At 43.5% G+C, this 26,287-nt stretch overlaps 1 long non-coding RNA gene across 1 annotated transcript; it reads right to left on the minus strand.

Moving 5' to 3' along the window:
- Positions 1-5,232: 5,232 nt before the first annotated feature.
- Positions 5,233-19,947, minus strand: LOC116951182 (uncharacterized). The gene is made up of 4 exons (XR_004404137.2): positions 19,356-19,947; positions 15,566-15,637; positions 10,931-11,111; positions 5,233-8,681 (listed from the first exon to the last, which is right to left on the minus strand). It is a non-coding gene; the product is annotated as an uncharacterized LOC116951182 (long non-coding RNA).
- Between the last annotated feature and the right edge of the window lie 6,340 nt (positions 19,948-26,287).

Raw genomic sequence — 26,287 nt, forward strand, 5'->3', positions numbered from 1 at the left:
AGTTCGCAACGACAGGGCAACCGTGGTTTCGAGGGCACGTGCACTCGCCAATAATGTGTAATAAACCGGCAGTAGCTCTATTTTTGTTCAAATGCCTCTGCTGATGAGATCTAGATTGTCAATTAAAAAAAAACTGTCCAGAGTTTGCTTGCTTGAACACATGTACACCGAAGGTTCTTCCATCAATGGACTGCTGGATGAGGGGGGGGGGGCTGTGCCACGTGACGAGGATCGTGAGTGTCATGTGGCCGTACTTGATCACTGCTCAGTGCAGGTTTATGAAGGCGGAGGGAGGCACAGGCGTTTGATCATAGCACAGTACAATCGATTTTGCTTCACCGCTCTCTGCTGACAACACAGCCAGCAGCAAGCAGCAGCAGCAGCGTACGCGCCTGTTGCATGCGTTGTGGCCGCCCAATTCAAGATCTGTTCACAGCCTCTAGAGTCTAACCTCGTTAGCGTCTGGCGAGGTCACGTGCGTTCCCGCTGATTTGGGTTCGTAGGCCCACCGACTTGTATCGGTAAAGGTGCAACCCTGCAATTGCCTGCTCACGCCACTGCCGGTGGAAGATGATCCACGAGAGGGAGCTCTGGAGAGCCCCGCCGCTTGGTATTTTGGCCGGCTCTTTCACTCTGGCCAAACACATCGGCATCAGAATTATGTATTTATCCGATGAGTTGTTTGAAGTTCGAAGTTATTTTTCACAGATGTCCAGTGGACGATACCTGACACGCCGTACCCACCACATGAAACCTCCTTGCCGTTTGACTGAGGTGTTCCTACCTATCCTGCTGATTGGGTGCTCAGATGGTTCTGTCCCAACGGTTGGGGTGATAGATTTACGGATTTTACCATCTTTACCAATCAAAACCATTACCTTGCCATACATAGCAGAGGTCACCAAAAATATTTCCAAAATCATGAGCAAACACAAGATCCAGGTTCGATTCAACACAGTACATAAAATTCGTGATCTGATCCCATCTGTGAAGAATGTGATCCCTGACATGCAATACCCCGGTATCTACAAACTAAGATGTATCTGTGGCAGCAGTTACATTGGGAAAACTAAGCGACATGTCTCAGACCATGTTCATGAACATAAGGCAGATCTGAAACATGGTAGGACCAATACAGTGAGGAAAAAAAGTATTTGATCCCCTGATGATTTTGTACGTTTGCCCACTGACAAAAAAATTATCAGTCTATAATTTTAATGGTAGGTTTATTTGAACAGTGAGAGACAGAATAATAACAACAACATCCAGAAAAACGCATGTCAAAAATGTTATAAATTGATTTGCATTTTAATGAGGAAAATAAGTATTTGACCCCCTCTCAATCAGAGAGATTTCTGGCTTCCAGGTGTCTTTTATACAGGTAACGAGCTGAGATTAGGAGCACACTCTTAAAGGGAGTGCTCCTAATCTCAGCTTGTTACCTGTATAAAAGACACCTGTCCACAGAAGCAATCAATCAGATTCCAAACTCTCCACCATGGCCAAGACCAAAGAGCTCTCCAAGGATGTCAGGGACAAGATTGTAGACCTAAACAAGGCTGGAATGGGCTACAAGACCATTTCCAAGCAGCTTGGTGAGAAGGTGACAACAGTTGGTGCGAATATTCGCAAATGGAAGAAACATAAAATAACTGTCAATCTCCCTCGGCCTGGGGCTCCATGCAAGATCTCACCTCGTGGAGTTGCAATGATCATGAGAACGGTGAGGAATCAGCGCAGAACTACACGGGAGGATCTTGTCAATGATCTCAAGGCAGCTGGGACCATAGTCACCAAGAAAACAATTGGTAACACACTACGCCGTGAAGGATTGAAATCCTGCTGCGCCCGCAAGATCCCCCTGCTCAAGAAAGCACATATACATGCCCGTCTGAAGTTTGCCAATGAACATCTGAATGATTCAGAGGACAACTGGGTGAAAGTGTTGTGGTCAGATGAGACAAAAATAGAGCTCTTTGGCATCAACTCAACTCGCCGTGTTTGGAGGAGGAGGAATGCTGCCTATGACCCCAAGAACACCATCCCCACCGTCAAACATGGAGGTGGAAACATTATGCTTTGGGGGTGTTTTTCTGCTAAGGGGACAGGACAACATCACCACATCAAAGGGACGATGGCCCGGGGCCATGTAGCATCAAATCTTGGGTAAGAACCTCCTTCCCTCAACCAGGGCATTGAAAATGGGTCGTGGATGGGTATTCCAGCATTACAATGACCCAAAACACACGTTCAAGGCAACAAAGGAGTGGCTCAAAAAGAAACACAGAAGAAAAACCTTAATCCCATAGAAAATCTGTGGAGGGAGCTGAAGGTTCGAGTTGCCAAACGTCAGCGTCGAAACCTTAATGACTTGGAGAAGATCTTCAAAGAGGAGTGGGACAAAATCCCTCCTGAGATGTGTGCAAACCTGGTGGCCAACTACAAGAAACGTCTGACCTCTGTGATTGCCAACAAGGGTTTTGCCACCAAGCACTAAGTCATGTTTTGCAGAGTGGTCAAATACTTATTTCCCCCATTAAAATGCAAATCAATTTATAACATTTTTGACATGCGTTTTTCTGGATTTTTTTGTTGTTATTCCGTCTCTCACTGTTCAAATAAACCTACAATTTAAATTATAGACTGATCATTTCTTTGTCAGTGGGCAAACGTACAAAATCGGCAAATCAAAATCAGCAAATCAAATATTTTTTTCCCTCACTGTACCTCAGCCGTGGCTGATCATTGTTTTAATGCTGTGGGCACACACGGAATTGATTTTGCCAAGACAAAGGTACTCTGCAAACCCACTGGCTATCAGCAAAGATTCGTCCATGAAGCCATCCAGATATATAGACACAGACACAATTTCAACCGAGAAGATGGGTACAAACTGAGCAATCATTGGAAAGACGTTATTAACCAGTTTAGGTCATAACTGGCTGTGATGTTCCCTTCCTACCTGCCTATGTTAGCAGTTATTTTCGACTCTGAGTTACATTCACTAACACAGCTACCGTTGCTCCTTTTTCTCGATGTGGCGGTGGCTCTCTCCGATTTTACATTTACATGCAAATGTCTTACATTGGCATGCTAATCTCTCACAATACAATGGCCACCCCCACAGCTTCGTCGTCGTGGGTATGACTCAGCTCTCCGATTTATCCTTGGGCTACACCCATCTGAAACCTTTATAACACTCTGCCTTAGCAGCTCTCCCACCATATATTTTTCCTGCCTCAGCAGCTCTCCCGCTATATTTTTTCACCTGATGACGATTGCTTGTATTGCGATCGAAACGTCGTGATATTGTTATTATTTTTATATTTTTTCTATCTACGTGGCTTTACCGGGAGACCCAAAGAATATGAATATCTGCAGTCACGAAAGCTTTAAGTCAATATTCCAGATGTGCTTAAGTCATCTGAGATGCTCTCTCACGGTCTGTCTCGCATGGTCGCATCTAGAGGCTATTTATATATCGCGTTCTCCTTTTGCCCCAATCGCATCACCTTTGCGCTCAGGGTCTCGATCGCTTCACACTGTGGGGGCTGCTCCGTCTACGCAAAATGCAGCCGCTACAGCTCTGCCTGTCGACCTGGTTACACCGTGATGACAGCGACATTGAAGACAAGCAATTTGCGGAAACCAAAACGTTACTGTTCTAATTAAATTAAAATAAATCGTGGAATGTAAATGAAAGCGTTTTCATTAAAAAATATATATATTTAAACAGCGTTTTAAATAAGTGATTTGTTCTTTTGAACACAAATCTCATGGTGGTTGTCAAGGGGGCCCCGACTCGTAGCTTTGGCCACAGGAGGGAGGGGGGGTGGGCAAGGCACTCCCTGTCTGCCGCCACGCTCGCTGCGCTCCTGGCAACGAGGAGGGTTCAACAGCTCACAGCCATTGGGTCCCAGGCTGTGGCGAGTATCATAGGGGTGGGGGCAGGTCACGCGGTATAAACAACAACCCCCCCCCCCCGTCTCATGCTCATTACGCACGACACGCATTGCGCACGTTTAACGCCACGAGTTCTCAAGGCGCTGCGGCTGGCGCCAGCGGCCAATAGAGAATGATCGAGGATGCAACAGCGACAGCAGCATCATGGAAATGAGGCTTGCATAGCTAGCCCCAGCGCCGTGCATACAGATGACTCGTCCTTTGCCAGTGGATTGATGGGACTCGGAGATCGATAGCGCGAAAGGGGCCATTGGACAATGCATCACGGCACAAAGCCTTGACACGGCAATGGAACGGTGGCCGCAAAGGCTGCGAGCGGTGTAATATGACAGCGCACCATGGATTTAAAACTGGGACCGTGATGTAAAAAAAACACGTTGCAATTGTCGCACACCGCGCGATGACAGAGAGTGTTGGGCCCGTCTGCTCCGTGGGTAACTCTCAAGGGCCACGACCACGGTGGTTCAAATCAGTGGCACAAAAAAGTGTCGCGCTGCTGCCGGGGGACGCAAGTCAATTTACCAGAATGTACAAGTAGGAGTGTGGCATGTACATAATGAATAACGACCTATATTCTTCTTCTTCTTCTTAAAAAAAATGGTCTTGGGCAGGGGATGTATCGCTGAAAGGCATGATGGCCCATGAATGGAAGTGACGCGGTGGAACGATGGAATGGCAGCCAGAGGAGGAAAAACGCCGGGCAGAGGATGGCTGCTGTGGAGATGCAGCGATGAGATGCAGCGCATTGGGGGCTGAATCCGGATGTGTCGTCGCATCATCGCGAGACCGTGCAGGAATGCGGTGCGGCTTCACCTGGGAGAATGCCTTTCATCCAATAGTGGATAGAGCACGTCTGACAGTGATCATGACTGTGCATATAGATATAGAACAAGACATTAAATAAAAATAGGTGCTTTGAAATAGTTTTCACATTGCAAATGCCAAGAGTATTTAAATCCTGTCATGGATTGCAGGCACATGTGCACATACAGCATGTGTATGCATTTATTGTACATTACACTGTACATATTTTGCAAATGTTTGCAAATTATCATCTTTCACAAAACATTTGGCAGGTTATGGCGGCACTAATGCATTACAGCGTAAAGTTTCACGATGGAAATGTGTGCTTACTGTGAATTGTCTCGCTCGATACCGGCATATCACAAATGTGGCATGAACGTGAAATTGGGAAATACTGGACTCGTATGTAGACAATATCATTGGTGGTATAAATGTATAAATAAATATACAATTGTGAACGCAATCTCTCTTCGAGTTTTTATTCATTTATTGAATAAAAAAAGTCTTGCTCTCTTATTCATCAACATTATAGGCCCACAGCAAGAACAGTGAACTTCCGAGCTACAACAAACGGCTCGCTCTAGCCAACATTCACAGGTACACGATGGACGCAGTCCTGACTCGAGATGGTACTGCTGTGAAAACAAACAAAAAAATGTCTCCCAACGCACGGTTAAATGAAAAAAAAAGTCTTCAGTGTAATGAATGGTGGGTGTTACAACAGGAACGGATGCATACAATTATGCCCACTCTGCACTGCCAAGTGTTTTTTTTCATTTCTTGAAAAGGACAACGCCTATTCGTTACTGAGCAAGCAATAAACAAGGCTGAAACATGCAAATCGCCACTCCGTACAAACGTTTAAACTAAAAATCACTCAACTGTAGAATGTTATCAAAAGCAAAAAAGCTGAACCACGCAATAATAACACAACCGATTTGAGTAATTTCCAAAGAAAATTGTCTACATTCGCTGTATATGTATTACTCACAGTGTTATTGTGCTCTACGGAAGTAATGTACACGAACGGGTCTTTGTCATCCACTGCTGGATGTGGGGCCCTCCCAATGCCAATGTGGCGCCCTCACCATACCAATGTGGGCCATCGGTTAATTGGCCGTCTCCTTTTTCAGACCGGGTGAATGCAGTTTTCTGCACTGCCCTCTGCTGTCCACCACGCACGGCGGAGTCCTTTGAGAGCCTTTAAAACCTGCATCAGTCCACATGCTGGCTCGACCATCTGAGCAACGATCCGGGCTCAACCGCTCCTTGGAAACCAAGATGAGACCTGGCGCATCACGAATGATCTCGTCACAGGCCTTGACATTGTACAGAGGGTGGTCCACATGTCTTTTGACCCCCAACTAATTGACCCCCAACATTTGCTTCCCCTTATTTCTGATTTTACACCCATTGGAATATATATTAAAAATAAAAAATAACGTTTTCATAAAGTAAAATGGGGATCACGAGACATCTGGACCACACATGTACATTGTATCGTATCGTGTGGTGAAAGCGTAACAGCTATGAACGTAAATGCACTGACACATACATTACACGTACAATATCATTGGGATGACTGATATGGGTCAGATTTACATGCCGGCAGAAATATATTGCCGTGGCAGCTTGCCGCATCGCTGTCGACCAAGAGGCATCGGCGTGCATTTCGACGCAATTTGGGCGAAAATGTTCACGACATATATGGGGATGTGACCCATTTGGCCAGGGTTGTCCAAACTCCAATCTTTGCTACCCACGACCACCACGCCACGTCTGTCGGCGTCCACCAATTCACTCCTCCCCATTCAAATAAAAATTAACTCGTTCCACGCTGCACGCACCCGATGATTGTTAAACACATACCACGTGACGCGCTAAGCAGTAAATTAAGTCTGCGTTTCATGGCCGATTCAAAATAAGACTGAGATCTCTGTGCGTGTGTGTGCGCGCGCTTGACGCAGAGGGCGTTAATTGCTTTAGCGAGTCACGTGTTAAATAATCATCGGGCGCGTTCAGCGTGGAATGATTTAATTAGTAGTTTGAACGGGGAGGAGTAAATTGGTGAACGGTGAAAGACGGAGCGTGGTGGGAGGTCGTGAGGACTGGAGTTTAGAAAACCCTGCATTGTGCGGTTTGCTATGTTATTCATGACGTGCAATTGAAGCTTTTAAATTACACATCTTTTTTGCAATTATATTTTGAATTATTATTCTGAGATGTAGTTGTGAAATGGAACTGCTCTGACATCAAAACGCTAAGCCACATTTAAATTCGCCCAGGAATGCGGCGTTTCCCCCCTCCTGCTTATTAACTTTGAAGTTGTCTCTTTCAAAGCATCTCACGCTGAAAGACGGGGATTCAGTTTTTTTTTTGTTCTCAAGCACAATAAATTAACCAGGATGAACGTTTGAGTATGGTCACATCCACGTTAACGCTGCGAATTACAAACATATCTGCAAACGGTGTAAGCATTCCGTTTAACAAAAAACATGAGCCATTTGCTGGCTCTTTTTCACAACACATGGCCTTAACGTTTAGCCTCCTTTATATATAACATGTCAACAAAAAGCCATGGACGGCAAGATCTTAATTGTTCTCTTCTGCCCGGCATTGGCAGCTGATGACGATGTTCCTTGGCCTTCTTTCACTGCTTCCTTTCCCTGGTCATGGCGATCATTTCCTCTCAGCCCGCGTCTCTTTTAAATCCTCTGTCAATCCACCTTTTGTGGGAGTTGTCTCTACTCGCCGCTCCTTGCACATGGTCGGGCGAGGCCAATGGTGACGTGGTTAGGGTCAGGGTTATTTTCTGGTCTCCATTCCATTTACATGTCCAAACCAAAGTAATACCCGTTCTTGTATTGTTTGAGTCAGAGCCTTCTGCTAGCCTAGTTTGTTTTTCTTCAGGTTCCCAAATTATGGTACTGTATTCCGTACAGCAATATGCTGTACTGTACTCAAATAAAGCGTATTTATTTCGAAGCCCTCAGGCACAATGGAGATAATAAAACATGATGAAAATGGAGATCTTTGTTGCCGACATTCTGCCAGTCAAGGGAGATGGTGCGGTTGATTTGACTATACTTCACCACACTGATCAGTTCAGGTTGCTAAAGGGAAGCGTGTCCAGGACTACTTCAGATATCACTCGCCACTGACGTTAGCTGGGGCTGGCACTCAAACTTAGCTCAAGCTTTTCCCCAAACCTATATCATTAATTAACAATTATACAAGCGCACTGATATTCGGTTTTACTCCGTGACGTATTAATTAGTCCGATTTTGAAAATATAAAAAAAAAATCTGAAAAAAATGTTCACTGCGTGAGTTACTCTGACGCTGATATTTATTGTTCTGTAAATATCATCAACATGACAAGTGCATTGATGTGTTGGGTTATCAAGTAAAATATTCGACTGTGTTTATGATTTTTGTTATGCTTTCATAAATAGTAAACACTTCCATCCTCAATGCTACCACCACCATAGTAATACTGCTCAAATTGGACGGCCAGGCCAATATGGTAGATGCAACGTTGCAGCCAGTCAGTCGTCACGACCTCGCCCATAGTGCCCTCTGCTGATCGTAAATGAGAAAGACTGCCCGGCGGAAACTCGCAGCAGCCACAGTGTGCGCACCCCCCCCACCACCTCATCTGAGACAACGTTGGATAATATGGCAAATATAAGATCTAAACACCACGCGTTGCATCTGATGGCATGACTTCGGCTAACGCTTCACACGCCGCAGTAGGAGTAGCAGTCACCTCAAAACGGGGCTTCTGGCTTCCTGTTTATAGGCTCTGTAGTTCAGAAATACATTGGGCTTCTGTCCACAGTGGCACTGTTCTTCCATTGACTTCCAGAGGTGCTCGTGAAAGATATTTCCTCATCGAACACGTTCACAACATGGCTGTGGGGTATAAAAGGGAGATGATTAAACAATGCATTTTATACTTGCCAATAGCTTAGTGGATATGTATACGCTGATCATCAAAAACACACCACCCCCCCCTGCCTCTAACTAGGCCGATTCGAAGAGTTATCACATTTTAGGGTATCAATTAAATAAAAATAGCAATTCCTAGTTTAACATTTGTAGTTTGCAGGGGTCAGCTGAAACCATTACATACGGCATATATGATTTGGAAAACATTGATTCTGATGCTCGTGATTTGTAGCATATTTTGTATTAATTCATTAAATGACAGGCCCTTATACTCCTTGTGATAATTGTGGGTTCCGATTTAAAGCTTTCGTGACTGCAATGATTCATCTTCTTTGGTTCTTTCGGTAAAGTCACGTAGAATGAGAATAAAATAATAATATTATATTATTATTATATTCTCATCACGTAGAATGAGAATAAAATAATAATATAATAATATTATTGTTTTATTCTCATTCTACGTGACTTTACCGAAAGAACCAAAGAAGATGAATTGTGGGTTCCCTAAGAAGAACAAATATTGATAACCCACGTGTTTTTTTTTAAACATAAGCCATGCTCGCATCACTGCAACCCTTGATAATACACTTTTCATACTTTTGCTTTGATTGTATCATCTCCCTCTGGATGATAATAAACTCTCCGATGTGTGTTCGAAGGTTGTGCCACGATGTCCGACGATTCGTTTCACATGCTCGGAGCTTCTTCGGCATCGCCCTTGTTGCCGAACTAATACGGATGTCATAGGTCACTGTAATTCCATTAACCTGCTCGCTGGACCTCAAGACAGGATCATTGCCCGCGCATCTAACCGGGAGAACGCCAATTTAGATTCATAACCTTCTGTAATAGGGGCCAGGGGGTAGAAAACTCGACACAGTAATTCCACAATGCTGTGAACATCAATGCAACGCATTTGAGGAGGAGAACCTTCTTTAACTTCAGGTGGGAGGTGGCTGTCCAGATAAAACTCAGGGCCCTCAGTGGATTTTGGCTCAATGCTCTGTCAGAGGCATATGAGCATTCAATTCTAACCACCCACTCTCTCTCTCTCTCTCATTCTATCAGGGCTTACTCTTTGGTCCTTTCGGCAAAGTCACGTAGAAAGAAAATAAATTAAATAATAGAGCACGACGTTTCGTTTGCAACACAAGCAACTGTCATCAGGTAGAACTAAATTTGAGAGCGAGACAAAACACAGACACGGAGACACACAAGCAGAGAGAGACAACACAGACACACATAGAGAGACATACAACATAGACACACAGAGCTTCAAATCAAGTTTTATATCAGGACTGTTTTTTTATCTGTGTTTTTGACCGTTAAATCGCTCGTTTGTTGTGCAACATCCCTTAAGGACCCTGTACTAATTTCTCCAATATCGATATTTTTGTCTCTGTTTTGTTGCTACTGTTGCTGTGATCAAGCACCACGGACCTCCCGTGTGAATTAGCCAGGTAGCTGACTCAACGTGACAATCATCCGTGCAACAAGTCAAATTTAAACTCAACACTTCACCCACGTCGAGATTTATTATCATTATAATAATGCCAACAACCGTTTCATTAGCACCGCAACCATGGCAAGGCGTTATAAGGGTACTGTGGCGAGCGGACCGGTGGGTGTCCGCAAGACTGTGTTCCTGATGCTAAGATTTGGAGTCGTTTTCATTGGGAAAAGTGCCATTGGTGCACAGTGATCCCGCACATGTTTTGGTTGACAGTGGTCTGAATTCGAAGACAGTATATGCATGTTGAACCTCTTCTTTCGCACCGTACGTAGCCAACCATGCTTATCGGGGGGTGCGGAGGAATGACAAACTAAACACAAAAAGCAGCTCTGAAGAAATGTGTTTTCAACCTAGATTTAAAAGTGCATAGCAGTGGCATGAGCAAGCAATTGCAGTGATGTACCTTCATCATCATCGTATATACAGTATTTTAAATACACAACAAATGCAGTTGGCTGATGGCTGGTGTGCTCACTCGTCTAGCCTGGATAGCTCATCGGATTCCTCCAGGATAAATACAGATTCCGATTCTGACACGTGGGCCAGTAGCCAAGTGTGAATGGGCTGGCTGTGCGAGGCCTCAAAACGTTCTCGCGCGCTTGTGTACGTGTGTGTGTGTGTGTGAGTACGTAAGTACGTTTAACTTCTTTAACGCTGTACGTAGCCAACCGGTGAATTTTTGTTTGCGAGTGAGCGTTACCTTGTCCGGTCAACGCCCCTTGAGTGCGCGTCTCTCCGCTGCGCTGACGTGTTGCTCAAGCACCTGCTCAGGCAGCAGACGATGAAACACAGGCCGAGGAGGAGGATGACGGCGCCGCTGATGATGGCGACGATCACGGCGATTTCGTGCCCTTTGTTTTTGAAAATGTCTTGGTTTCCCTCTGTTCAGATGCAAAGGTTGCAGCACACAGTCAGACAAGGCACACAAACGCCAATGCATGGCATTAATTGCTCGCAAACATCGGCTGACAGACGTCGTAAGATAAATTATTTGATGACGCCAAATAATTCCTGTTTAACCACGCAGGCTTCCGCGATGAATGTTATCAATGATAAAGGGTTTTTTTGGGTTAAATGGCATACATATAAAGAAACAGGAAGACCTCTTCACAATTCTGGCAAATTGCCTGATGAAGCTGGTTGTAATAACCAAAGAAAATGTCGTACACAAATTGTAAATGCAGTGGGTTTACTCTCCAACACACCGGTGTGTTGAAGTAGTAACAAATTGGCATGTTTTGTTTAAGTGACGAACCTTACTGATTGGCAGTGTCGGGTGGTGGCGTGTTTAACGACACATTTATATTGACGCGATCTAACATAAAAATAAACATTATGATGGCAAACAATTCCTGTTCATCCCTGTTGCTCTATGCCCCGGCACTGTTCCCGTTCTGCTATAATGTGCACCATTGCCTACTTTATTGAGGGCGATATTGGCACGTAAAATAAAGATTGATTGATTGATGGTGCGTTGGTCATTGTGCTCATGCATGATTGCATTTGTAAGGCGCATTTCATCCGTAGATCCCGACGTGCCTCGTGCATGGAAAGCCAGGAAATAAACAGAACCTCCCGGGTAAAGGGCCAGCACTCGGGGGGTAAAGGCCAGTTCAAAGAGGAGAGTTTTGCAAGGCAGACCTAGCTGATAACTCTTCAACTGTAAAACAGGGCAGTGCCTTGGAAGCTAAGCGCGCTTACACACCGTGCGCATTTAGTTGTATCGTATGAAGAAATTCTACAGAAAATAATTGAAGAAACTGCACATGAATAATAATACTGCGTAATAATAATTACGTATTTATCCCGTAGAGCCACACTGTGCCGAAGGACTCTATTTAAGGAAGGTCCTGCATTGGATTTTTAGTTTAATATGTCAGCCAATAAAGTGTTTATCCGTGTGGGATGAAACCGGGGTGCCCAGAAAAATCTGCCACGCATGAGGGAGAAACGCTCCATCCCCATACAGATGGAAACCGATGTAATTTAGTCCACCTGCTGAACCGCCTTCTGCTGGCGAGCCAGGATATGGCACCTCCTCAACATCCACAGGAAAGAGGTTTCACAACATCTGTGTGCGATCCACCAACCCCCGCTGCAACCACGTATGTATGTGTGTGTATGTTGAACTTCTTTTACACCGGACGCAGCCAACCGTGCGATTTGGAGTGCTGGATTAGAGGCCACGTGTGCCTTTGCCACCCGGCCGGGTTGAATGAACTCGGGACGTTCCGAAAACTAGCTAAAAACCTAGACCGACGTGACACGCACGTGATGCATTGTTGCACGTGTTATCGTGAATCATTGCATGGCATGACACGGTTGAGGAGCGCGTATGCAGAGTGTGCCTACGTTCACCTCAGATAACCCCATGTGAATACGGATTTGAGCGATGCGTCTACACGAACAACTGAATGTCGCAACCGTGGACCATCGCTCGTACACATTCGAAAGCTCGGCTTATCGCATCCAACAAACAAAAAACATTGACAAACACTCGTCAGTCATCGCTGCACGCAGATGACAGGTCTGCATTGTCTTGCTAAAAATGTAAAAAAACGCAAACGCATTTCGAGTGTCCTGTTTTCCAAGCTGTGTTCCTCCAGTTAATATATATTTTTTATCGTGTTTAGCAAACTGATTGTACGTGACTTGATCACGTTTGCGTTTCAGCCTCCTTTGTTAAGAAGGCTAAAACGCAATATTTTAAGGCAAATCGGTAGGTTTCTTTTTCATTATTAACACGTTAAGTTGAACAGTTTATTTAGAATTGCCCTGTGAGCTAAGAAGCTCTGGAATCGGGTTTCATCAACAAAACAGAAAAACTGTAAAATAAAAAAAACACAACTTTTGCAACAGGTCGCGTAAAAATTACAAATACAATAAATACAGCAGTGAAAAAAGTCAACAATTTTTTTTTTACAAGTTCTCCAAAAGAACTCCAACCTTCTCTAGTCCCCCCCTATTTCATTATGTATCCATTCGTTTCCATCGTGGTCCACCCGTCATTAGTTGTCTTGAGGCATCTACAAACACACACCGGTGGTGTCTGTTCCAGATGTGATCCTTCCACAGACATCGCCGGGCAAGTCGTGGTCGCCACGATGGCCGTGGCCTGTTATCCAGCACGAGAGAGGCAACGAAGGTCGGTGGATTGCACAAACGATGTGAAACTCCCTTCCCGTGGGGCGTCGAGGAGCCTCATACCCTGGCTCACCAGGAGAAGGCTGTACAGCAAAGTTGACTTCTGTCCATGTACATCTGTACGAGGAGAGAGTGTTCCTCCCTCGCACGTGAGGATTTTCTCCAGGTGCTCTAGGTCCCCCCACCCTCCCCCCACATGTATATACACTCATTATAAATTGGCTGAAAAATAATCTTCAATTTAAAACCCAATACAGCAGAACCTTCCTAAATATGGTTATTGGCTCAGTGTGGCTTTCCTACATAAATTAGCCATGTTATTATTATTATTAATTATCTGTTATTGTATAGAAAACTTTCTGTTCTCGATTGTTGTGTCGCTCATACGCATTTATATTGCGTTTCCATTGCAGCTTTACTCGCTCCTCCAATCGTTTCCTGTTGTTCATCATGACCATGTCATCAGCAGCTATGGCATGGCTCACATTTTCTCAGTTTGTGTTTACACCATTATTTCTCCAATCCAAGTTTCAGCAACTGTCAACGTCGCTTTCTCCAGCGATCAATACATCATGGCTAATGATGATCTCCAGTGTGCAGTATAAAACCAAATATAGGGGGTGTATCAGATCAGGTTACTTATCAGATGGGGTAGCAGGACATTGTGGACACATTGTACAATGAAGGCCAAATACGACAGGAAATAATGCAAATTAGCGATTGTATATTTTTTTAATGTCATTTCCAAAACCTCTCATAAACAAAGTATCCAGATTTAAAGCTTTAGTGACTGCAGGGATTCATATTCTTGGTTCTTTCGGTATGATTGCAATGATGATTGCTTGTGTTGCAGTCGAAACGTCGTGAGAATTTTATTGTTTAATATTTTTATTATTTTATTGTTTCCCTTCTACGTGACTTTACCGAAAGAACCAAGAATATAAAGTATCCAGACTTTGCCAATCTACTCATGGGCGAATAAGGTGTTTCCACGTGGTGACAGACATGAAGGTGGTTAAGCAAGACCCAACAAAATTATTGCGTCAAATGTCACGAAAACAATTGTTTATGGGAATATATATTGACGGCAAAAAAAAACAACAACTGTATGACCAAACATGGCATGCGGCAGAACGTTTGTTTACTTGATTACGGCAATATTACAAACAAAATCCCTTTCTGACAGCAGGGTGCTTGTCCAAGCGAGAAGCAGTTTCACAAACGACATTTAGCAACTCGTTCACATTTCTCGTGAAGTGAACTTTAACTTCCCGAAATATGGAAATAAATATATTAATAATAACAACTATTCAAAGCTGTTTTCGTCATCGAAATGGTAAATGAAGATCCCTCCACGACCATGCTGGTCGGGGAAGTTTGTTTTGCCACACTCCAGCAGGATGCATGGCACGGGTTGATTAACGGCGTGCGTCAAACTTCTCGGATGGGGGGGGTGTGAGGGGTCACCACAACAGTGATTCACCGCTAGGGGGAATGAACTTGGGTTGGGCCAAAGGAACATCTGGCAGTCGAGGACCCACCCCTGCGAACCCATAACGACAGCCTACTGCATACCTCGCCTGGTATGCAGGAGCACGTGAGTTCGATCCCAACCCCGACGCTTTTACATTTGGAGTTTGCATGGCTCCTCTGCAGGTCCTCCGGTTTCCCCTCCACATTTAGAAACATGTGTTTAGAGTAATAATTAATTATTTTTCTACCTACGTGACTTTACCGAAAGAACCAAAGAGTATGGATTCCTGCAGTCACGAAAGCTTCAAATCAAGAATATGTTTAGAGTATTTGGTTGCTAGCAATTTTCACGTGATAAGCCACTTTGCTGAGCTATCATTTGTGGCAAGGTCAGTGGGCCTTACCTGATAAAATAAAAAGTTTAGTTTAGTTGTAGTATATATATTTGCACTATGTAACCTGTAGTGGTGGAGGTCAAATTAATTATCAGATTCCCAAAATGGAAAAAAAGTTTAATTTCCATCACTGGCACACAGGGTAACGAACAGATATGAAACCAATATGAAAGATTACAATGCAATGCAGCACTGTACTAGCCTTGTCAATACATCTCACTTGTAAACACTGACAAATGCACAAGATGGAGGCTCAAGTATATCATCCTCAAACATTAAAGACTTTTAAATGTCAGTGTCTGAAATATGAGGTCTCAACTCACCGCGAGGAGGCAGTTGAGAGAATACGTGTCCAAGCTTCGTAATGGCAATCCCAAATGCCTCTGTGGTGTTGACTTTCCACAGAAAAGGGAGACAGAAACGAATAGCAATCATCATTAAAGTGCAAAGCAATTGTTATTTCAAAATGTGACGAACTAAATTCCCATACTTATGTGTGTACGTATGTTTTGTTTCTCTATATATGCATTTGTAATTTTTATCCAATTTTATCTCAATCGCGCTCTCAGCGTCATGTCATGTGACGAAGTATCTGCTCGGATATCTGGCTGAGAGGCGTTCCTCTTCACATCAGAGAATGGCCCACATAAGTTGCTATAACACATTCTCCTGCGGAGGGAGCTGGTAGGAACGTTGGGTTGCTCGGTCAATGGCCAGGGCCAACGGCGGCGTGGTGTATTCCGCAAATATGCCCGACTGTGAGGGCGGGCACAAGCCGGCGTGAGTAGGTTAAACGTTGAGTTTTATAAGGGAACCACGGAGTGACCAGCCCCTCCCCACCCAGCCCCACCCCTCCCACCCCCCACCCAGCCCCACCCTCCTCACCCAGCCCCTCCCCACCCTGCCCCTCCCCATCCAGCCCCTCCCCACCCTCCCCACCCAGCCCCTCCCCTCCCCACCCAGCCCCTCCCTCCCCACCCAGCCCCACCCCTCCTATTGTTGGATGCACGACGGACGGACACAATAATCCCCTGTGGGCTGGTGCAACCAGGAGGTTCCTACCAGTAACAGAACCACCTGCGTTAATGTAAAGTCTGGTCCACACAAGTAGAGGGCAGCACTTTCTTTTTTTTTACATATTTCGCAAAAAAATTGAAAGTAATATTTGTCGCTGAATAATAACTATTCATAGCCATTTTTTCCATGTTGAAAAGGAGCCAAATTTAATGCAAGGCCAAATTGAATGAGATTTTTTTTGGTGTGACGTGATGAGTGACCAACCAGGCTGGGGCCACGAATTAAGAACCCGGTTTAATCACAGGCCACCGCCTGGATTCAAACCCAGTGTATCAGCGGTGCCAGCTTACCTCTTCGAATCTCTGAGCCGCCCAGCCACCGGGGAGTTTGCCTATCGTTCAGATATATTTTTTAAATAAAATTACCGTGCGATCAAAACGAGGCGCTATTGTTTAATATTCTAAAATAAATACTTGTAACAGGTCTTCTGTAAGAAAAAAAATCTGTACAGCCACAAAACTTATAAGTTTCCACATACACTGTACAGTGAGGAAAAAAAGTATTTGATCCCCTGCTGATTTTGTACGTTTGCCCACTGACAAAGCAATGATCAGTCTATAATGTTAATGGTAGGTTTATTTTAACAGTGAGAGACAGAATAACAACAAAAATCCAGAAAAACGCATGTCAAAAATGTTATAAATTGATTTGCATTTTAATGAGGGAAATAAGTATTTAACCCCTCTGCAAAACATGACTTGGTACTTGGTGGCAAAACCTTTGTTGGCAATCAGAGGTCAGACGTTTCTTGTAGTTGGCCACCAGGTTTGCACACATCTCAGGAGGGATTTTGTCCCACTCCTCTTTGCAGATCTTCTCAAAGTCATTAAGGGTTTGAGGCTGACATTTGGCAACTCGAACCTTCAGCTCCCTCCACAGATTTTCTATGGGATTAAGGTCTGGAGCCTGGCTAGGCCACTCCAGGACCTTAATGTGCTTCATCTTGAGCCACTCCTTTGTTGCCTTGGCCGTGTGTTTTGGGTCATTGTCATGCTGGAATACCCATCCACGACCCATTTTGAATGCCCTGGCTGAGGGAAGGAGGTTCTCACCCAAGATTTGACGGTACATGGCCCCGTCCATCGTCCCTTTGATGCGGTGAAGTTGTCCTGTCCCCTTAGCAGAAAAACACCCCCAAAGCATAATGTTTCCACCTTCATGTTTGACAGTGGGGATGGTGTTCTTGGGGTCATAGGCAGCATTCCTCCTCCTCCAAACACGGCGAGTTGAGTTGATGCCAAAGAGCTCCATTTTGGTCTCATCTGACCACAACACTTTTAACCAGTTGCCCTCTGGATCATTCAGATGTTCATTGGCAAACTTCAGACGGGCATGTATATGTGCTTTCTTGAGCAGGGGGACCTTGCGGGCGCTGCAGGACTTCAGTCCTTCACGACGTAGTGTGTTACCAATTGTTTTCTTGGTGACTATGGTCCCAGCTGCCTTGAGATCATTGACAAGATCCTTCCGTGTAGTTCTGGGCTGATTCCTCACCGTTCTCATGATCATTGCAACTCCACGAGGTGAGATCTTGCATGGAGCCCCAGGCCGAGGGAGATTGACAGTTCTTTTGTGTTTCTTCCATTTGCGAATAATCGCACCAACTGTTGTCACCTTCTCACCAAGCTGCTTGGCAATGGTCTTGTAGCCCATTCCAGCCTTGTGTAGGTCTACAATCTTGTCCCTAACATCCTTGGAGAGCTCTTTGGTCTTGGCCATGGTGGAGAGTTTGGAATCTGATTGATTGATTGCTTCTGTGGACAGGTGTCTTTTATACAGGTAACAAGCTGAGATTAGGAGCACTCCCTTTAAGAGTGTGCTCCTAATCTCAGCTCGTTACCTGTATAAAAGACAGGAGCCAGAAATCTTTCTGATTGAGAGGGGGTCAAATACTTATTCCCCTCATTAAAATGCAAATCAATTTATAACATTTTTGACATCGTTTTTCTAGATTTTTTGTTGTTGTTATTCTGTCTATCACTGTTCAAATAAACCTACCATTAAAATTATAGGCTGATCATTTCTTTGTCAGTGGGCAAACGTACAAAAACAGCAGGGGATCAAATACTTTTTTCCCTCACTGTATAAGAAGTGATCACTCTTAAGAAGTATGCAAAACCACCATTTACTAAAGAAGTGCATTGTGATCATCTTAAGTCGCCATCAATACTTTGAGCAAATGTAACCAACAAACTTGCAGCGGGGAGACAGACAATTATAGACTAGTTTCATCATCATTAGTACAGTTATGCATGCTCACTGTTACCAAGTATTCCTCTGGGAACCTAAAACCATTTTAAAACGAAACAATATTTATTTTACCAGGTAACGCCCACTAAGCTTCATAGCTCTTTTTCAGAAAAGACCTGGCCACAAATTATAGCTCAACTTTAGGGGCTTATAACGTGGAAATGTATTGCAGTCAAATACTGTACTCTAAACTCGTGTTTTTAACCTCATATACGTAGAGACCCACTTCTAAAACAAAAAAAATACCTATAAACTATTTTATGCTACCAGGTAAGGCCCACTGAGCTATACAGCTCTTTTTCAGAAGCGACCTGGCCACAAATGATAGCTCAACGAAGTGGCTTTGTCACGTGAACATTGAGAGCAGACAAATACTCTAAACGCGTGATGTTGATTCTAACTATGGAGTGAAAACCCGGAGGACCCGGAGAAAAATCCACACGACAGCGGGGAGAACACGCAAACTCCAAATATGCAGGCGCCGTGGTCGTGATCGAACCCACGACCTCCTCCTGTACACCAGGCGACGGAGTTAACATCTCGCCACCGTGATGGGGACCCACATCGGCTCGTGTGGCGCAGGCCGGAAGACGTTTCGACAACGCACAGAGACGAACGCTGCATGTACAATAACCCCATCGGCCTTACGCAAAACCACTGCGCCTCGAGTAACTTTTAAAAACCATGCAAAGCTCCAAAAAAAGCACGTTTCCGTAACTAACGCGATGAAAATCTCCAATGACGATGTCAGCAGCACTCTGTCCGCGTCCGGCTCGATCAACTCACCTGCCATGAGAGCGACGACGATGAGACGGGAGGCGGCCTACAAGTGAACGCGGCGCGTGCCGATAAGTCCCACGAGAACAAATTCAAATCCTTCCCAAACACTTCGGTGGGGTCACCAACAAGCACCACCACCACCGCCAAACCACCGCCTTGTCGACGATGCAACAGCAACGGCGCACGTGGAAAAACAAAAAAACGTCGAGGTCCTGACCCCACCGACCCCCGTCGAAAACTTTCCGCCGTTTCGGACGAGACCTTCCGTTACAGACGACGCGCCGTCAAATGTGTGTCCCCGGCACATTTGACGTCGCCACGCCCGTGCCCACGAGCGACGGGGGCAACGCAGACAACCACGGAAATTTGGGGAGTGGTGGCGGATGGAGAGCGGTGGGGGTGGGAGAGCCTCATGCGGTCGATCCCCGACGCCACGTGCACCCAGCCGATTGCGTCCGACGCTGCCGTGGGCAGCGGTCGTATCGCTGCCGCTCGCCTGTTTGCAAAACGCCGCTGATAAGGAAGTCCGATGCCACAATGCTAGCGGGGCCGCCGCACCGCTTGCACCACTCGTGGCTATTTCTCCACAGTTCCTCCTCCTCCTCCCCACCACCACCACCAAAATAATATAATAATTATAATAAAACTCCGCAGGCAGGCGCGCGCGTTGCGTGCGAGAAGTCAGATGACGTTGGGTTGGCAACCTGCGTCAAGGCGGTGGTGGCTTTTTTTAAACCCATCATCGGTCGCACAGCTGCGGATTTGACAACTTTTGCACAAATACGTCGGGGAATTTGCTTAAACTTCACTGCGGCCTTGCACCCCTTGTTGGTTCTCGAACGTAATTTTTTCCCCATGTATATAACGGTGATAAATACGCAGGGTTTGATGAAACAATGTAAGTTGTGACTTACGTGCCCGTGCGTAATTTGTGTTTCGATTATTTACCTTCTAGCAAACACGTGGCCATGTTTCGCACCCTCAGAAAGGGCATCTCGCACCCCCAGGTAACACGTGCAGCCCAGGTTAAGAACCACTGGTTTAATCAAACATTGTCAGCTTAAGAACCACTGGTTTAATCAAACATTGTCAGGTTAAGAACCACTGGTTTAATCAAACATTATCAGGTTAAGAACCACTGGTTTAATCAAACATCAGGTTAAGAACCACTGGTTTCATTAAACATTGTCAGCTTAAGAACCACTGGTTTAATCAAACATTGTCAGGTTAAGAACCACTGGTTTAATCAAACATTGTCAGGTTAAGAACCACTGGTTTCATTAAACATTGTCAGCTTAAGAACCACTGGTTTAATCAAACATTATCAGGTTAAGAACCACTGGTTTCATTAAACATTGTCAGCTTAAGAACCACTCGTTTAATCAAACATTGTCAGCTTAAGAACCACTGGTTTCATTAAACATTGTCAGCTTAAGAACCACTGGTTTAATCAAACATTGTCAGGTTAAGAACCACTGGTTTCATTAAACATTATCAGCTTAAGAACCACTGGTTTCATTAAACATTGTCAGCTTAAGATCCACTGGTTTAATCAAACATTATCAGCTTAAGAACCACTGGTTTAATCAAACATCAGGTTAAGAACCACTGGTTTCATTAAACATTGTCAGGTTAAGAACCAATGGTTTAATCAAACATTATCAGCTTAAGAACCACTGGTTTAATCAAACATTATCAGGTTAAGAACCACTGGTTTCATTAAACATTGTCAGCTTAAGAACCACTGGTTTAATCAAACATTGTCAGCTTAAGAACCACTGGTTTCATTAAACATTGTCAGCTTAAGAACCACTGGTTTCATTAAACATTATCAGCTTAAGAACCACTGGTTTCATTAAACATTGTCAGCTTAAGATCCACTGGTTTAATCAAACATTGTCAGGTTAAGAACCACTGGTTTAATCAAACATTATCAGCTTAAGAACCACTGGTTTAATCAAAGATTGTCAGGTTAAGAACCACTGGTTTAATCAAACATTGTCAGCTTAAGAACCACTGGTTTAATCAAACATTGTCAGCTTAAGAACCACTGGTTTCATTAAACATTGTCAGCTTAAGAACCACTGGTTTAATCAAACATTGTCAGGTTAAGAACCACTGGTTTCATTAAACATTATCAGCTTAAGAACCACTGGTTTCATTAAACATTGTCAGCTTAAGATCCACTGGTTTCATCAAACATTATCAGCTTAAGAACCACTGGTTTAATGAAACATCAGGTTAAGAACCACTGGTTTCATTAAACATTGTCAGCTTAAGAACCACTGGTTCAATCAAACATTGTCAGGTTAAGAACCACTGGTTTCATTAAACATTATCAGCTTAAGAACCACTGGCTTGATTAAACATTATCAGCTTAAGAACCACTGGTTTAATCAAACATTATCAGGTTAAGAACCACTGGTTTGATTAAACATTATCAGCTTAAGAACCACTGGTTTTATTAAACATTGTCAGCTTAAGAACCACTGGTTTTAAAACATTGTCAGGTTAAGAACCACTGGTTTAATCAAACATTGTCAGCTTAAGAACCACTGGTTTAATCAAACATTGTCAGCTTAAGAACCACTGGTTTCATTAAACATTATCAGGTTAAGAACCACTGGTTTAATCAAACATTATCAGGTTAAGAACCACTGGTTTAATCAAACATTGTCAGCTTAAGAACCACTGGTTTAATGAAACATTGTCAGGTTAAGAACCACTGGTTTAATCAAACATTGTCAGGTTAAGAACCACTGGTTTAATCAAACATTATCAGGTTAAGAACCACTGGTTTAATCAAACATTGTCAGGTTAAGAACCACTGGTTTAATTAAACATTGTCAGCTTAAAAACCACTGGTTTAATCAAACATTGTCAGGTTAAGAACCACTGGTTTAATCAAACATTGTCAGGTTAAGAACCACTGGTTTAATCAAACATTATCAAGTTAAGAACCACTGGTTTAATCAAACATTGTCAGGTTAAGAACCACTGGTTTCATTAAACATTGTCAGCTTAAGAACCACTGGTTTAATCAAACATTATCAGGTTAAGAACCACTGGTTGCATTAAACATTATCAGGTTAAGAACCACTGGTTTAATCAAACATTGTCAGGTTAAGAACCACTGGTTTAATAAAACATTGTCAGGTTAAGAACCACTGGTTTAATTAAACATTATCAGCTTAAGAACCACTGGTTTAATCAAACATTGTCAGGTTAAGAACCACTGGTTTAATTAAACATTGTCAGCTTAAAAACCACTGGTTTCATTAAACATTGTCAGCTTAAGAACCACTGGTTTAATCAAACATTATCAGGTTAAGAACCACTGGTTGCATTAAACATTATCAGCTTAAGAACCACTGGTTTTATTAAACATTGTCAGCTTAAGAACCACTGGTTTAATGAAACATTGTCAGGTTAAGAACCACTGGTTTAATCAAACATTGTCAGGTTAAGAACCACTGGTTTAATCAAACATTATCAGGTTAAGAACCACTGGTTTAATGAAACATTGTCAGCTTAAGAACCACTGGTTTAATCAAACATTGTCAGGTTAAGAACCACTGGTTTAATCAAACATTATCAGCTTAAGAACCACTGGTTTAATGAAACATTGCTAGGTTAAGAACCACTGGTTTAATCAAACATTGTCAGGTTAAGAACCACTTGTTTCATTAAACATTGCCAGATTAAGAACCACTGGTTTAATCAAACATTGTCAGGTTAAGAACCACTGGTTTAATCAAACATTATCAGGTTAAGAACCACTGGTTTAATAAAACATTGTCAGGTTAAGAACCATTGGTTTAATCAAACATTGTCAGGTTAAGAACCATTGGTTTAATGAAACATTGTCAGGTTAAGAACCATGGTTTAATCAAACATTATCAGCTTAAGAACCACTGGTTTAATGAAACATTATCAGCTTAAGAATCACTGGTTTAATCAAACATTATCAGCTTAAGAACCACTGGTTTAATGAAACATTATCAGCTTAAGAACCACTGGTTTAATCAAACATTATCAGGTTAAGAACCACTCGTTTAATCAAACATTGTCAGCTTAAGAACCACTGGCCTAAAAGGTTTTGGAAAGTGGATGCTTAACAAGGCCGAAATTAATTTTGCTTTCATGGTCTAGTACTGTAATAAGATGTTTTTTTCCGTATGTCAAACATTACGTTAATAGTTTTGATGACTGTGCTTCATGTTTTTCGCGGTTATACTGTCTAGCCGTCCAATGTGTCTTCGCGTTGTATGTATGCATGTGTGTTGAACTTCATTCACACCGTACATAGGGGCCGTCCATAAATGACGTCACGCACCTGGGGGGGGGGGTTCAGACATTTGTGACAATGTGTGACGAGGGGGGGGGTTGAGAAATGTGACGTCACATCAAAATGCGCAACTTTAAATAGAGACAACACGTTCTACTTAATTAAATATAATTTTTAATAAATGTTTTCTCCTACAACATCAGAGTGCAGCGCCACATGAAATACGCACTATAATGACAAAAGTTTAAAGCGATTTGAAGCATGTTTTATTTTTGGGGGGTGGCGGGCAGAGCTTTGTGACGTCATATTTGAGGGGGGGTCTGACTTTTTGTGACGCCGTGTGACAAGGGGGGGGGGGCAAAAATCGTCCAAAATCGCGTGACGTCATTTATGGACGGCCCCAAAGGACAACCAAACTAAGCACAAAAAGCGCCTCTAAAGAAATTATTTTCAATCTCGATTTAAAAGTGCCATAGCTCCAGTGGCTTCCTAATATGCGTGTTGTGTGATGTGATGCTGTGGTTTTGCTTCAAGTGCTTGCGAGCGCGTTGAGCAACCGAGTCTGCGTTCAGGTCTAAGGGGCGGCGTTGTTTTGGCACGACGACTTTTCGCTCCATGTGCTGCGAGAAATTAAGAAGGAACTGAATAAATAATAACCGACGCTCCCGCGCGCAGTCACCACGTGTGTGCTGGGTAGTGACCCAAATCTCCTGCCCCATCTATGGACCCAGAATGATTGAGGCCGGACCTCAGTCTGCCGAGTTCTGGTAACCCCCACCCCCTCGTTGCGGTCTGTGCCTTATACAAGGCTCTTGTTTTGTTGCAACAAAAAAAAGGAACTGAATTAATTTCCTGGAGAAGCACCCAGCACGTGGAGCGAAACGTCGTGTTGAACAGCACTCATTGCAGCACACAAACATCTAGACCTCGGTAAGATTAGTGGTTCCTGCCACAGGAACGTGGAATTTCCAACACTTCCTCAAGACCATGAGCAACGATGATTGCTGCCTTATTTTGATTTAAAGCTTTCGTGACTGCAGTAATTCATATGCTTAGCTCTTTCGGTAAAGTCACGTTGAAGGGAAACAATAAAATAATAAAATATATATAAAACAATAAAAAAATTCTCACGACGTTTCGACCATAACACAAACCTGATGACGACCGTTTGTGTTATGGTCGAAACGTCGTGATAATTTTTGTATTGTTTTATATATATTTTATTATTTTATTGTTTCCCTTCAACGTGACTTTACCGAAAGAGCTAAGATTATGCTGCCCTATTGTTTAGAATCTGGGCATGCAGCCACTGTGACATAATCCAAAAATTAAATGCGTACCTTCACCTTTTTGGACTCAGATAAATAACGAATATGAAACATCTTATTGTTCATTTAATAACCTCAATTTAGACGCAGGTAAAAAAAAAATGATCAAAATCAGTATTTGAATAAGTATTTGAATCAAAGTTACCAAAAATGTCACGCAAAAAAATGTGTCGTGGCGATATCAACGTCTGCTTTCTCGAATGTGCAGAAACATGTTTTGGTTGAAAAGTTCACACCACATTTCAGATAACCAATGCCTCTGGCTGGGCGTCTGGTAGTTTATTTAATTCCCTGCGATTATCTTGATCTGCACATGAGTCTGGCGGTCTGCGTGGATTAAAATAATTATTATGGGTAAACCTTCAGTAGGTCAAAGGCTCCTTAATAACCCCGGACGTGTCATATATAAGCAACGGCTCAAGTTCTTTTGGTGTGCAGCTATAGTGCAAAGAGCTTGACTCTTCAGCATCATCTTCGCCAGCCATGGTCTATCAACTACTGGATGAAGGCCTCTTACAAACAACTGGGATATCTAACGGTCTCGCGACGCACCAATCCACTTAGTTCCTGCATACTAACTGATTTGATTACTCCATTGTTAATCTCAAAACACCATCATTTCATCGTTCTTCTCGTGATGTCTCCTACCAAAAAGCACTCACTTTTATATGAATCTAACTTATGTATGTTTTCTTCTCCATATGATCCTTTCTCTGCATCTCAGTGTAATTTCACGTATGCAAACTCTCCATACCTCTTTGAAGACTTTTGAGATATTGTTCCATTTTCGTTGTCAACATCCATGTTTCCACACCATATGTCCTAGTATATAAACGAATCACCTCGACCTGGCCACAAAGCATAGATCAACGAAGTGGCTTATCACGTGGACATTTATAGGAGCCAAATGCTCTAGATCAGTGGTTCTTAACCTGGGTTCGATCGAACCCCAGGGGCTCGGTGAGTCGATCTCAGGGGTTCGGCAGAGCCCCCGCCACGGAGGTCCGGACACACTTGAATTATTGTGTAAATTTGTGATGACACACACGGCCCGCTTGGCCATCACTGGCTGCAGATGATCATGCTACACTGCTTGGCCAATCAGCGCTGCGGGGAATTTAGTGCGTACTCAGTAGTCAACGTGTGACTGTTGTTGTCGTACGTCGTGTGATTTCTTTAATATTTTATCCATACTAACTATGTCGGGCAAAAGAAGAAAGTGGTCGGACGAATATGTACAACATGGATTCTCATGTATCACGGAACGTGATGGGAGTGAGCGTCCTATCTGCATGATTTGCAACGCCAAGTTGAGCAACTCT

This window comes from Petromyzon marinus, chromosome 42, assembly GCF_048934315.1.
Source record: "Petromyzon marinus isolate PM22_M1 ecotype Great Lakes invasive population chromosome 42, UKy_Petmar_22M1.pri1.0, whole genome shotgun sequence".
Taxonomy (NCBI): domain Eukaryota; kingdom Metazoa; phylum Chordata; class Hyperoartia; order Petromyzontiformes; family Petromyzontidae; genus Petromyzon; species Petromyzon marinus.